Source organism: Rhinoderma darwinii, chromosome 3 (genome assembly GCF_050947455.1).
Source record: "Rhinoderma darwinii isolate aRhiDar2 chromosome 3, aRhiDar2.hap1, whole genome shotgun sequence".
Classification (NCBI taxonomy): Eukaryota; Metazoa; Chordata; class Amphibia; order Anura; family Rhinodermatidae; genus Rhinoderma; species Rhinoderma darwinii.
In genome coordinates this window covers 107,579,387-107,593,267 of record NC_134689.1, presented here as the reverse complement: position 1 = coordinate 107,593,267, position 13,881 = coordinate 107,579,387, and positions in this window count along the sequence as shown.

Sequence of the window (13,881 nt, the reverse complement as noted above, 5' to 3'; positions counted from 1 at the left end):
ATTTCTTATGTCTGTTTTTTGAATACTTTAGTATGGCCTTAGTAATGGCTGCTGTCTGATTACTAAGAAGGGGCTTAATGTTAGCTAGTAAAAAGGCTATCACTAACCCCTATTATTACCTCGGTTCTCACTGCCGCGTGGGGAGTACGATCCAGTACCCGACCATCTGAAGCGACGGTAAGGCAGCAGGGCTGACGCAGGCTGGGAATATCAGGATGGGAAGGGACAAAAACCGTGGCCCTTCCCACCCTGGTAATGATAGGCTACTGCTGCTTAATTGTATCTGGCTGGTTATGAAAAATAGCGGGAACCCCACGTAATTTAAAAAAAAAAAAATAGTTGAAAAAAAATTACGTTAGATCCCCTCCATTTTTCATAACCAGCCGGATACAATAAAGCAGCAGCAGCCTAGAATTACCAGGGTGGGAAGGGCCACGGTTTTTGGCCATTCCGAGCCAGATATTACCAGCCTGCGGCAACACCAGTACCCGCCCTTCCCTTCAGACGGTCGGGTGCTGGATCGTACCCAGCTCTCCCCATGGTGCTCTTTCACTCTTGAGCCCTGTCGAATGTCCAGGCAAAAGATGAGTGCCCCATGTAGGGTGATTCTAAAACTGGGAAACACAGCATAATAATTAGAGAGCTGTCTTGTTATGGTGGCACAAGCTGGGCACCACATATTGGCATGTCTATGGAAAAAAAATCCCATTTTCACTCTGCAATATCGAGTACACACTAATTTCTGCAAAACACCTGCGGGGTTAATATGCTCACTACACCCCTAGGTGAATACCTTGAGGGGTGTAGTTTACAAAATGGGGTCTCTTCTCGGGTGTTTCCACTGTTTTGGTCCCACAGGGATTTTGCAAATGCTACATAGCGATCAGAAACCAATCCAGCAAAATCTGTACTTCAAAAGCCAAATGGCGCTCCTCTTCTGAGCCCTGCCGTGTCCCCAAAAATTTGTTTATGACCACATTGTAATGACCGGGGGGTAGGGAAACGGACAAGTGAGCCCTAATCTACCCGCCACTCTGTCCCTGCCTACTTGCAACGACCCGCCCTAGGCGACGGGGTACAACTGGGCGGCGGTCCCTGCACTCAGTAAGTGCACGACAAACACGACAAACATACAAGGGAATACAAGCAAGGGAAAGGGGCAGTTGCCCACGGCAACACCGTGAGCAACCAGAGTGGTGAACGAGCCGAGTCAAGCCAGGAGTGTGCGAGGTACCAAACGAAGAGCAGAAGAGTAGTCAGTAAGCCAGGGTCTGTATGGAGCAGGAACAAAATAGAAGGAGCTGTAGCTGGGCCAGGAAACCACACGAAAAAGAATCACAAGCACTGGAGGAACAGGAAAGGCAGGCTTAAATAGACCGAGGGCGGGAGCTAGCTGAGTCTGGCCAGGTTGCGATAGGCTCTCCCACTCCTAAGCCTGCCAGCCTGAGTGGTGGAAGCTGGAGTCAGTCTCAGGGATGTAGATTCAGGTGCAGACTGATTAATTAAGGGAGTTAACCCCGAAGCTGTGCCTGGCAGATCCTTTACAGTACCCCCCTTTTATGAGGGGCCACCGGACCCTTTCTAAGTGGACCTGGCTTACTGGGGAAACGCAGGTGGAACCTCCTGACCAATACCCCAGCGTGAACATCCCGGGCGGGTACCCAAGTCCTCTCCTCGGGCCCGTAACCTCTCCAATGGACCCGGTACTGGAGGGAGCCTTGGACCATCTTGCTGTCCACAATCCTGGCCACCTCGAATTCCACCCCCTCAGGGGTGAGGACGGGAACAAGAGGTCTCCTCGAGGGAGCCAAGGACGGGGAGCAGCGTTTAAGGAGGGAGGCATGAAACACATCGTGTATACGAAAAGACGGGGGTAACTCCAGCCGGAAGGAGACAGGATTGAGGACCTCAATGACCTTATACGGCCCAATAAACCGGGGAGCAAACTTCTTGGACGGAACCTTGAGACGCAAGTTCCTAGACGACAACCACACCAGATCCCCGACCATAAACAGGGGGTTAGCAGAACGTTTTCTATCAGCCTGAGTTTTTTGTACGCTCTGGGACGCCTCTAGGTTCTTCTGAACCTGGGCCCAGACTGTGCACAGTTCCCGATGAACGACCTCTACCTCGGGATTGTTGGAACTACCAGGTGAAACGGAGGAGAACCGTGGATTAAACCCAAAATTACAGAAAAAGGGAGAGACCCCTGACGAGTTACTGACCCGGTTATTAAGGGAAAATTCGGCGAGGGGAATGAATGAGACCCAATCATATTGACAGTCAGATACAAAACACCTTAAGTATTGTTCTAGAGATTGATTAGTCCTCTCCGTTTGGCCATTGGTTTCAGGATGGAAGGCAGAGGAGAAGGACAGATCAATCCCCAACTTCATACAGAAGGCTCTCCAAAACAATGAAACAAATTGTACCCCTCTGTCCGAAACAATATTGACAGGGACCCCATGGAGACGCAGGATGTGTTTGACAAACAAGGTAGCCAACGTCTTGGCGTTGGGTAGTTTCTTGAGGGGCACAAAGTGGCACATCTTACTGAAGCGGTCTACCACCACCCACACCACCGACTTGCCTTGGGATGGAGGCAAATCGGTGATAAAATCCATGGAGATATGTGTCCAAGGTCTCTGGGGAATGGGCAACAAACGCAGTAAGCCCGCTGGTCGGGACCTGGGAGTCTTGGACCTAGCACAAACCTCACAAGCGGCGACGTAGGCCTTAACGTCTTTAGGCAACCCAGGCCACCAATAATTTCTGGCAATGAGGTGCTTGGTACCCAGGATGCCTGGATGGCCAGATAGTGCGGAGTCATGATTTTCCCTAAGTACCCTTAGCCGGAATTGCAGGGGAACAAACAGCTTGTTCTCAGGAAGGTTCCCGGGAGCTGAACCTTGATCAGCAGCAATTTCAGAGACTAAATAAGAATCGATTGAGGAAATGATTATACCTGGAGGCAAAATACAAGCAGGATCTTCCTCCGAAGGAGGGCTGGCCATGAAGCTACGCGACAGTGCATCAGCCTTAATATTTTTAGACCCAGCCCTATAGGTAACCAAAAAATTGAATCTGGTAAAAAATAACGCCCATCGAGCTTGTCTCGGGTTTAGCCTCCGGGCAGATTCTAGGAAAACCAGATTCTTGTGGTCGGTAAGGACCGTTACCTGGTGTCTAGCCCCCTCCAGGAAGTGGCGCCACTCTTCAAATGCCCATTTAATGGCTAAGAGTTCGCGGTTGCCAGTATCATAGTTACTCTCAGTGGGCGAAAACTTCCTGGAGAAGTAGGCACAGGGGCGGAGATGGGTGAGGGACCTGGTACCCTGGGACAAGACAGCCCCCACTCCCACCTCAGATGCGTCAACTTCCACGATAAATGGCTCCATTTGGTTGGGCTGAACCAGCACCGGGGCCGAGATAAAGCACTTCTTAAGGACCTCAAAAGCCTGGACAGCCTCAGGAGGCCAGTGGAGGAGATCAGCACCTTTGCGAGTGAGGTCCGTAAGAGGCTTAGCGATGACCGAGAAGTTAGCAATAAATCTCCTGTAATAATTAGTGAACCCCAAAAAACACTGTAACGCCTTCAGGGAGGCAGGTTGGACCCATTCCGCCACAGCCTGAACCTTGGCGGGGTCCATGCGGAATTCATGAGGAGTGAGGATTTGACCCAAAAATGGTATCTCCTGTACCCCAAACACACATTTTTCGGTTTTGGCAAACAGTTTGTTTTCCCGAAGGACCTGGAGCACCTTCCTGACATGCTCAATGTGGGAGGACCAGTCCTTGGAAAACACCAGTATGTCATCAAGGTACACTACAAGAAATACCCCCAGGTAATTTCTCAAAATCTCATTTATGAAATTCTGGAAGACCGCAGGGGCATTACACAACCCAAAGGGCATGACGAGGTATTCGAAATGGCCTTCAGGCGTGTTAAACGCAGTCTTCCACACATCTCCCTCTTTGATGCGAATAAGGTTATACGCCCCCCGTAGATCCAATTTAGAGAACCATTGGGCCCCCTGAACCTGATTAAAGAGATCAGGAATCAAAGGAAGGGGATACTGGTTCCTTACCGTGACCTTATTCAGGCTACGGTAGTCAATGCATGGCCTAAGACCACCATCCTTCTTCCCCACGAAGAAGAAGCCAGCACCTACCGGAGAAGAAGAGGGACGAATGTAACCCTTGGCCAGGGATTCCTGGATATACTCTCTCATGGATTCACGTTCGGGACAAGAAAGATGAAATATCCTACCCTTAGGAAGCTTAGCTCCTGGTACCAATTCGATAGCGCAATCGTATTCTCTATGAGGAGGTAACACTTCGGAGGCCTCCCTAGAGAAAACATCAGCGAAGTCCTGAACAAACTCGGGTAGCGTATTCGCCTCCTTAGGGGGAGAAATAGAAATAACAGAAAAACATGACGTACAACATTCATTACCCCATTTGGTTAGCTCCCCAGTATTCCAGTCAAACGTGGGATTATGCAACTGCAACCAGGGAAGGCCTAGAACCAAATCGTACGATAATCCCTGCATCACCAGTACAGAGCATTGCTCCAAATGCATGGAGCCAACAAGGAGTTCAAAAACAGGGGTATGCTGTGTAAAATAACCATTAGCAAGAGGAGTGGAGTCGATACCCACTACCGGGACAGGTTTAGGCAAATCAATCAGAGGCATAGCAAGAGACATAGCAAATTCCACAGACATAATATTAGTAGAGGACCCTGAATCCATGAAGGCACTGCCGGTAGCAGACCTACCACCAAAAGAGACCTGAAAGGGAAGCAAGATCTTAGTACGTTTCCTATTTACTGGAAATACCTGTGCGCCCAAGTGACCTCCCCGATGATCACTTAGGCGCGGAAGTTCTCTGGCTGCATTCTTACGCTTAGGACAGTTGTTCACTTGATGCTTGTCATCCCCACAGTAGAAGCAGAGACCATTCTTCCTGCGGAATTCTCTACGTTGTTGGGGGGACACGGAGGCCCCGAGTTGCATAGGTATCTCTGAGTCTTTCGGGGAGGAACGAAGCAACGGAACTTCGGGAGGCATCATGGAGGAGTCGGAGGAGAAAACACATAAACGTTCATGTTGTCGTTCCCTGAGACGTCGGTCAAGTCGTACCGCTAAAGCCATAGCCTGGTCTAGGGAGTCAGAAGAGGGATAGCTAACTAGCAGGTCTTTCAGGGCATTCGACAGACCCAACCTAAACTGGCACCTTAAGGCAGGGTCATTCCACCGAGAAGCTACGCACCACTTCCTAAAGTCAGAGCAATACTCCTCAACAGGTCTCTTACCCTGACGTAAGGTCACCAGCTGACTCTCGGCAAAGGCAGTCCTGTCAGTCTCGTCATAAATAAGTCCGAGAGCAGAAAAGAAACAATCAACGGAGGAAAGTTCAGGGGCGTCAGGAGCCAAGGAGAAGGCCCACTCTTGGGGCCCTTCCTGGAGCCGGGACATAATTATACCCACCCGCTGGCTCTCAGAACCTGAGGAATGAGGCTTTAAACGAAAGTAAAGCCTACAACTCTCCCGAAAGGAGAGAAAAGCCCTCCGGTCCCCTGAGAACCGGTCGGGCAACTTGAGGTGGGGTTCAAGAGGTGCGGTGGGGGGAACTACCAAGGTAGCATCAGGCTGGTTGACCCTCTGAGCCAGGGCCTGGACCTGTAGGGAGAGACCCTGCATTTGCTGAGCCAGGGTCTCACGGGGGTCCATAGTGGTGTCAGGGACCAGGGTAGACTAGGTATGGGCTTGTGATTATGTAATGACCGGGGGGTAGGGAAACGGACAAGTGAGCCCTAATCTACCCGCCACTCTGTCCCTGCCTACTTGCAACGACCCGCCCTAGGCGACGGGGTACAACTGGGCGGCGGTCCCTGCACTCAGTAAGTGCACGACAAACACGACAAACATACAAGGGAATACAAGCAAGGGAAAGGGGCAGTTGCCCACGGCAACACCGTGAGCAACCAGAGTGGTGAACGAGCCGAGTCAAGCCAGGAGTGTGCGAGGTACCAAACGAAGAGCAGAAGAGTAGTCAGTAAGCCAGGGTCTGTATGGAGCAGGAACAAAATAGAAGGAGCTGTAGCTGGGCCAGGAAACCACACGAAAAAGAATAACAAGCACTGGAGGAACAGGAAAGGCAGGCTTAAATAGACCGAGGGCGGGAGCTAGCTGAGTCTGGCCAGGTTGCGATAGGCTCTCCCACTCCTAAGCCTGCCAGCCTGAGTGGTGGAAGCTGGAGTCAGTCTCAGGGATGTAGATTCAGGTGCAGACTGATTAATTAAGGGAGTTAACCCCGAAGCTGTGCCTGGCAGATCCTTTACACACATATGGGGTATTGCCCTAGTCGGGAGAAATTGCTTTACAAATGTTGGGGTTCTTTTTGTTCTTTATTTTTTGAGAAAATGAAAATTTTTGCGCTAAAGCTACGTCTTATTGGAAAAAAATGTAATTTTTATTTTCACTGCCCAATTCAAATAAAATCTATGAAACACCTGTGGGGTCAAAATGCTCACTACACCTCTAGATAAATTCATCAAGGGGTACAGTTTCCTAAATGGAGTCACTTTTTGGGCATTTTAACTGTTTTTATCCCTCAGGGGCTTTGCAAATGGGACATGGCCTCCATAAACCATTTGTCGCGAATGGTCTGTGGACCCACTGGGCCGTACCGCCTTGGCAGTATAGCAGCCGGCCAACAGGGCGCAGGTCAATGTCTATAGTTTGCATAGGTACCTGTGGCAGCTCGGACAGTAGCAAGGCAGGCTCGGCTGGGACTAGGCAACAGGTAGATGTCAGGTGAGGTGAAGCAGGTCAGGCATGGTATACAGCACAGCATGACCTTGGGTCAGCACAGTACTCGACCAGGATAGTATGGAATGCAGGGAACAGGAACAGGAACACACTAGGAGACCATTGCATAGACAAACTAGGAAAACAACAACAACGCTCAGGCATCAAAGCAGGGGGCTCTTATAGTTGAGGGTTCTCACGGCCAGATGTTCATCAAAGTCCGATGTGCGTTCTGCCCCTTTAAGAGCAGGCACGAGCGTGCACGCGCACCCTACAAGATCCGGCTGAGGTGAGTGGAAGCGAGCACTGGTGTCTCCTGAGGTGGAGGCTGGGGCCAGCGCTTGCCGACTCATGGCTGCTGTTGTCAAGGGGAGATTGGAGCTGACAGCTCGCAGCCACGGACATGACACCATTCATGCTAAATTTGAGCTCCAAAAGCCTGCCGTGTGTCCAAACAGCTGTTTATTACCACATGTGGGGTATTGTTTTACTCGGGAGAAATTACTTTACAAATGCTGTGGTGCTTTTTCTCCTTTAGTCCTTGTGGAAATGAGAAAAAATGAGCTAAACCTACATTTTCTTTGAAAGAATGTAGATTTTCATTTTCACGGCCTACTTCCAATCATTTCTGCAATAAGCCTGTAGGGTCAAAATGCTCACTATACCCCTAGATGATTTCCTTAAGGTGTGTAGTTTCCCAAATGGGGGTCAATTCTGGGGGATTTCCACTGTTTTGGCACCACAAGAGCTCTTCAAACCCGACATGGTGCCTTAAATATATTCTAATGAAAAGGAGGCCCAAAATCCTCTAGATGCTTCTTTGCTTCTGAGGCCGGTGCTGCAGTCCATAAGCACACTAGGGCCACATGTGGGATATTTCCTAAAACTGAAGAACCTGGGCAATAAATATCAAGATGCGTTTCTCTGGTACTTTGTGTTACAAAAAAAATTGATTAAAAATGAAATTTGTAAATTTCACCTCTACTTTGGTTTAATTCCTGTGAAACGTCTAAAGGGTTAAGAAACTCTCTAAATGCTGTTTTGAATACTTTGAGGGGTGAAGTTTTTAAAATGGGGTGACTTTTTGGGGGTTTCTAATATATAAGGCCCTAAAAGTCGCTTCACAACTGAACTGGCCCCTGCAAAAATAGCCTTTTGAAATTTTCTTGAAAATGTGAGAAATTGCTGCTAAAGTTCTAAGCCTCGTAACGTCCTAGAAAAAAAAAGGATGTTCAAAAAAACTATGTCAATCTCATGTAGACCTATGGGGGATGTTAATTAGCGACTATTTTGCGTGGTATAACTGCCTGTCTTACAAGGAGATACATTTAAATTGAGAAAAATGCTAATTTTTGCAATGTTTCGCGAATGTTGGTGTTTTTCACAATGAAATACTGAATGTATCGAGCAAATTTTGCCAGTAACATAAAGTCCAATGTGTCACACGAAAACAATCTCAGAATTGCTTGGATATGTAAAAGCATTCCGAAGTTATTACCACATAAAGTGAAACATGTCAGATTTGAAAAATTAGGCTTTGTCAGGAAGGTCAAAAGTGGCCAAAGAGGGAAGGGGTTAATAAAGAGTAGTTATTTTTGATAATTGTTCGTTTTTGTGTGATTCTGGTATCGGTGCTATTTCTAGGTTTTAATTTACTGGTGCAACATTCCTTATAGGTGTTATATCAAATTATTCTGTGCAAATATGCTGTTTCTGCAAACTGTAAAATATTCTGTGAAAATAGCACCATGTATAAGTGTTAAGTTTAAACAGGGTCACCCATTTTCTGATTAGAAAAGACCTTTATATTACGATGGATCTTAAGAACCGTCTATTATTACTGTAGATCTCTGCCTGACCAAGGTTGCCACCCCTGCTATAGAGAGCCTATCCAGAGCCAGTAAGGGCAGGTTCAGACGTGGCGGAATTGCTCTCCAGCGGCCTTTTTTTAAATTTGTTTCAATACATTTTTAGGCAAGTTAGTTCAAATGTTGCGGAAAACTCCGCTGCGGACCATAGGCTTGCGGTGCGGAATTTTCCCTCCGCAGCATGTACTGTCTGTTGCGGAGAAGCGGAATTTCACTGTGTATTTCAGCCTTTGCAACGCAAAAACTGAAATCTGTGGCAAGTCCGCTGTGTTTTTTGCAACGTCTGAATTACCTGTTAAATATGCAAATGTTGGTGCAGATTCGTTGCGTAATTGCCCCATATCTGCACCAACATTTGCAGCGGAAAAACTCTGCCACGTCTGAACGTGCCCTAATGGTTTCTCTCAGACACTAATAGAAAAAATTCAAGGAGTTTACTAGTCTTTAAAAAATTGTAATGCAAATTGTTTCACTGAAGTAAGATTAGTCACTTACTACAGTACTATCTGTAGCTGAAACATCTCTGTAAGCCAGTCTCACATGCAATCACATGACAATGCTCCTGGTGTTTATTTAACATCTGCATCATGGTTGCTGTTTAGAATGGAAGCCACGACACAGCACGGGATCGGTCGCACAACAGCCACCAGCTGCACCCATAGTCTTACAATGCTGTAGGGGTTGTAGGAGATGAGAAAATGATTGAAGAAAAAGTTACGTTTATTTTTGTTAAAATAATACATTTTACTTAACCCCTTGAGTACCCAGCTCATTTTGGCCTTGAGGACCAGACCCATTTTTTCAAATCTGACATGTATCACTTTATGTGGTAATAACTCCAGAATGCTTTTACCTATCCAATTGATTCTGAGATTGTTTTCTCGTGACATATTGTACTTTAGTTTAGTGCAAAAATTTGGTCGATAAATTCATTGCTTATATGTGAAAAACAGCAACATTTAGCGAAAATATGAAGAAATTATGATTTTTCCAATTTTAAATGCATCTGCTTGTAAAACAGATGGTAATACCACACAAAATAGTTACCAATTAACATCTCCCATATGTCTACTTTATGTTTGCATCGTTTTTTGAACATCCTTTTATTTTTCTATGACCTCACAAGGCTTAGAACTTTAGCAGCAATTTCTCATATTTTTAAGAAAATTTCAAAAAGCGATTTTTTCAGGGACGAGTTCAGTTCTGAAGTGGTTTTGAGTGCCCTATATATTAGAAACCCCCATAAAACACCCCATTTTGAAAACTGCACCCCGCAAAGTATCCAAAACAGCATTCAGAAAGTGTTTCAACCCTTTAGGCGTTTTACAGGAATTGAAGGAAAGTAGAGCTGAAATTTTCAAATTTCATTTTTTTTTACAAAATTCATATGTAATACATTTTCTTCTGTACCACAGAAGGTTTTACCTGAGAAACGCAACTCAATATTTATTGCCCAGATTCTGCAGTTTTTAGAAATATCCCACACGTGGCCCTAGTGCGCTAATGGACTGAAACACAGGCCTCAGAAGCAAATTAGCACCTCTTGGATTTTGGGGCCTCCTTTTTTCAGAATATATTTTAGGCACCATGTCAGGTTTGAAGAGGTCTTGTGGTGCCAAAACAGTGGAAACCCCCAAAAGTGACCCCCATTTTTTAAACTACACCCCTCAGGGAATTTATCTAGGGGTATAGTTAGCATTTTGACCCAACAGGTATTTTGCTATATTTTCTGGAGTTAGTCTGTGAAAATGAAAATCTACTTTTTTTCTGGAAAAACGTAAAAATTTCTAATTTTTGCAAGAAATAAAGGAGAGAAAGCACCCCAACATTTGTAAAGCAATTTCTCGCGATTACGGAAATACCCCATATGTGGTAATAAACTGCTGTTTGGACCCACAGCAGGGCTCAGAAGGGTAGGACCCCCATTTGGATTTTGGAGCTCTGATTTTACTGGAATGGTTTTCAGTGCCGTGTCACGTTTGCAACGCCCTGGAGGGACCTAAACAGTGGAATCCCCCCAAAAGTGAACCCATTTTGGAAACTATACCCCTCAAGGAATTTTTCTAGTGGTATAGTTATCATTTTGACTCCACAGGTTTTTTGCTGAATTTATTGGAATTAGTCTGTGAAGATGAAAAGAGACTTTTTTTTGGAAAAAACACAGAATTTTCTAATTTTTATAAGGAATAAAGGAGAAAAAGCACCTCAAAATTTGTAAAGCACTTTCTCCTGATTATGGAAATACCCCATTATGTGGTAATAAACTGCTGTTTGGACCCATGGCAGGGCTCAGAAGGGACGGAGCACCATTTTGATTTTGCAATTCAGATTTTGCTGAATTGGTTTCTGGGGGCCATGTCGCATTTGCAGAATCCCTGAAGTACCAGTACAGTAGAAATTCCCCAGATGTGATCCCAATTTGGAGACTATACCCCTGAAAGAATTAAATTAGAGGTGTAGTGAGCATTTTGAGCCCTCAGGTGTTTTATAGATTTTATTAGAATTGGTCCGTGAAAATGAAAACATTTTTTTTTTCCAATAACCTGTAGCTTTAGCTCAGAATTTTTCATTTCCACAAGGAATACAGGAGAAAAGACACCCCAAAATGTGTTACACCGCTGTTTGGGCACACTGCCAGGCCCAGAAGGAGCGCCATTTGGCTTTTGGAGCGCAGATTTTGCTTGGTAGTAGTTTTGTTTAGTGTTTTACTGGTGTTTCAATTTATAATGTGGGGGCATATGTAATCTGTGCGGAGACACACTGTCGTTTTTATTGGTACCATGTTTGGCTACGCGCGACTTTTTGATCACTTTTATTCCATTTTTTTTGGAAACAACGTGACCAAAAAAGGAAATTCTGCCATTGTTTTTTATGGTATTTTTTTTACGGTGTTCACCGTGCGGGATAAATAATATGATATTTTTTTTAGGTCAGGCCGATACGAACGCGGCGATACCTATTATGTCTAGTTTTTGTCTTTTTTTTCATTTTTTTTTCTAATTATAAAGGGCTTGATCAGGGAAACAAGGCGATTATTGTTTTTATTACGTAAAACTTGTATTTATTTATCTAAAACTTTTTTTTCACTTTTTATTTTACACATACTAGGGGACTGGAAGATCTGATCTTCTGATCCCCTGCACAATACACTGCACTACTTCTGTATGTACTGATGTAGTGCAGTGTATTGTAACTGTCACTTTACAACTGACAGTTGAGCCTATTACGTCCTGCCTTGGGCAGGACCTAATAGGCTCCCGTACCTGGCAACCAGGAAGCCGTTGCTAGGCTTCCTGGTTGCCATTGCAACCATCAGAACCCCGCGATTTTTCGCAGGGGGGGGGTCAATGGGGTGCAGAGGGAGCCCCCTCCCTCTGTATCAATCACTTAAATGCCGCTGTCGCTATTGACAGCGGCATTTAAGGGGTTAAACTACAGCGATCGGAGAGGACAGTGATCGCTGTAGTTGCAGTGGGATGTCGGCTGTATATTACAGCCGACATCCGATGAAGATGGAGCGAGCACAGCTCCTGTGCCCGCTTCATCCTCAGGGCGTTACTATACGCCCATTTTCGGGAAGGGGTTAATAAAAATAGTGTTTTGTTTTTTTACACCGCTTTCTCTGATCTCCTCACGTATCTCACAAAAGTGACAGGAGCTTTCTCCTGCAGACAACGTCACAGACGGCTGTGATTGGTCAGTCTTCAGAGGCTGACCAATCACAGCAATCGCCGGAATTGGGGACTGCTAATTGGTCCCCAGGCCGGTAGCAGAGACGGTTAGCTGTCAATGACAGCTGCCGCCGCTGTTCTGTCACTATGTGATTTCACATAGTGTCAGTTTATTCCTGCGCCGTAATAGTACGTCGAAGGTAAGCTGGAATAAGCGGCCAGTGACGTACTATTACGTCGAAGGTACGCAAGGGGTTAAGTTTATTGAATTCATAGTGACTGAATATCTGTCAGCTTCAATGGGGTTGACAATATAGAAATAAAAGGTCTGGTTTTTCTTTTTACTCTAGAGACTGCACCACTTTTGGAACTGAGCCCTACAAAAGGAGAGGTGACTGAGCTGCAATACCAGATACAGCGCATAGTACACAAGTTTCTCCTGGGGAGAAAAAAAAAACACAGCTCTAGACAATCACATTTTATTACAAGAACCTCCTGACAATAATATGATAACAGGGTCACGGTGCTGGGACCCCCAGCAATCAGCTGTAATGATTTTCCTGCAGGGAAAATTAATCACTCTAAATCATTAGGGTGTCCAATAAATGCACAGACCTGCCAAATCCTTCAGCACATGTGAGGCTCTTTGTAGGTGTTTTCCATTCTGGCTAATAGATGATAATTATGATCGGGAGACTAATTTGTTATTGGAAAGTGGGTTTTCTAAACAAGCCCCTTCATACACGATGTGTGTTAGAAACTAAAAGGGAAATCCATTCTGAAACAATTGTCTGACGTCCCAGAGTACGTCATCAATAATTCTCAGCCCTCGATTGATTCCGGATATTTCCATAAAATATAGAAACTAAATGAACTTTTCAGAACGGTGTGTGGTTATTATCCCATTGCGGACACTTAACAGTTTAAAGATCAGTTGATCTCTGGGGTTACTGAATTTAGAGACAGCCGGTGGAACTTTATATACAGGAATCTATGAGACGCCTATGAGCGGTTAGGACAATTGGTGCAGAACACATTCCGTACAACCTCAAGAACCAAAGTTTGGGGGGGCGCTCTCTCAGACTTCTGCCATCCCTGTGAAAAGGCTGTTGCTGGCGGTTCTCCTCCAGTCTTGGCGAGCTTTCTAGCAGCATTGCCGACTACCACAACACTCCTGCCTGCATGTTAATTTCTGCGCATGTATTTCAACCTAGATAGGAACCTGTAAGGCTTCACGCCCAAGTCTTTTTTTTTTCTCAGGGTGCTAGCTGTTTTTCTGACGGCTAGCACCCTGACCCATTCATTTCAATGGAGCCATGCACACCTCAGTTTTTCAACGGTCCCGTTGCTCCGTTCTGATAAAAGTAGAGCATGTCCTACTTTGTTCCGGGATTACGTGACCGTGAGGCCCATGCAAGTCAATGGGGCCGTCAAAAAACCTGAAGGCATCTGTGTGTGACGAAGCCGTTGCCTAGCAACGGGCGGGCAGAAGTACATTAGAGATATTACACTAATCGGCAGCCACTT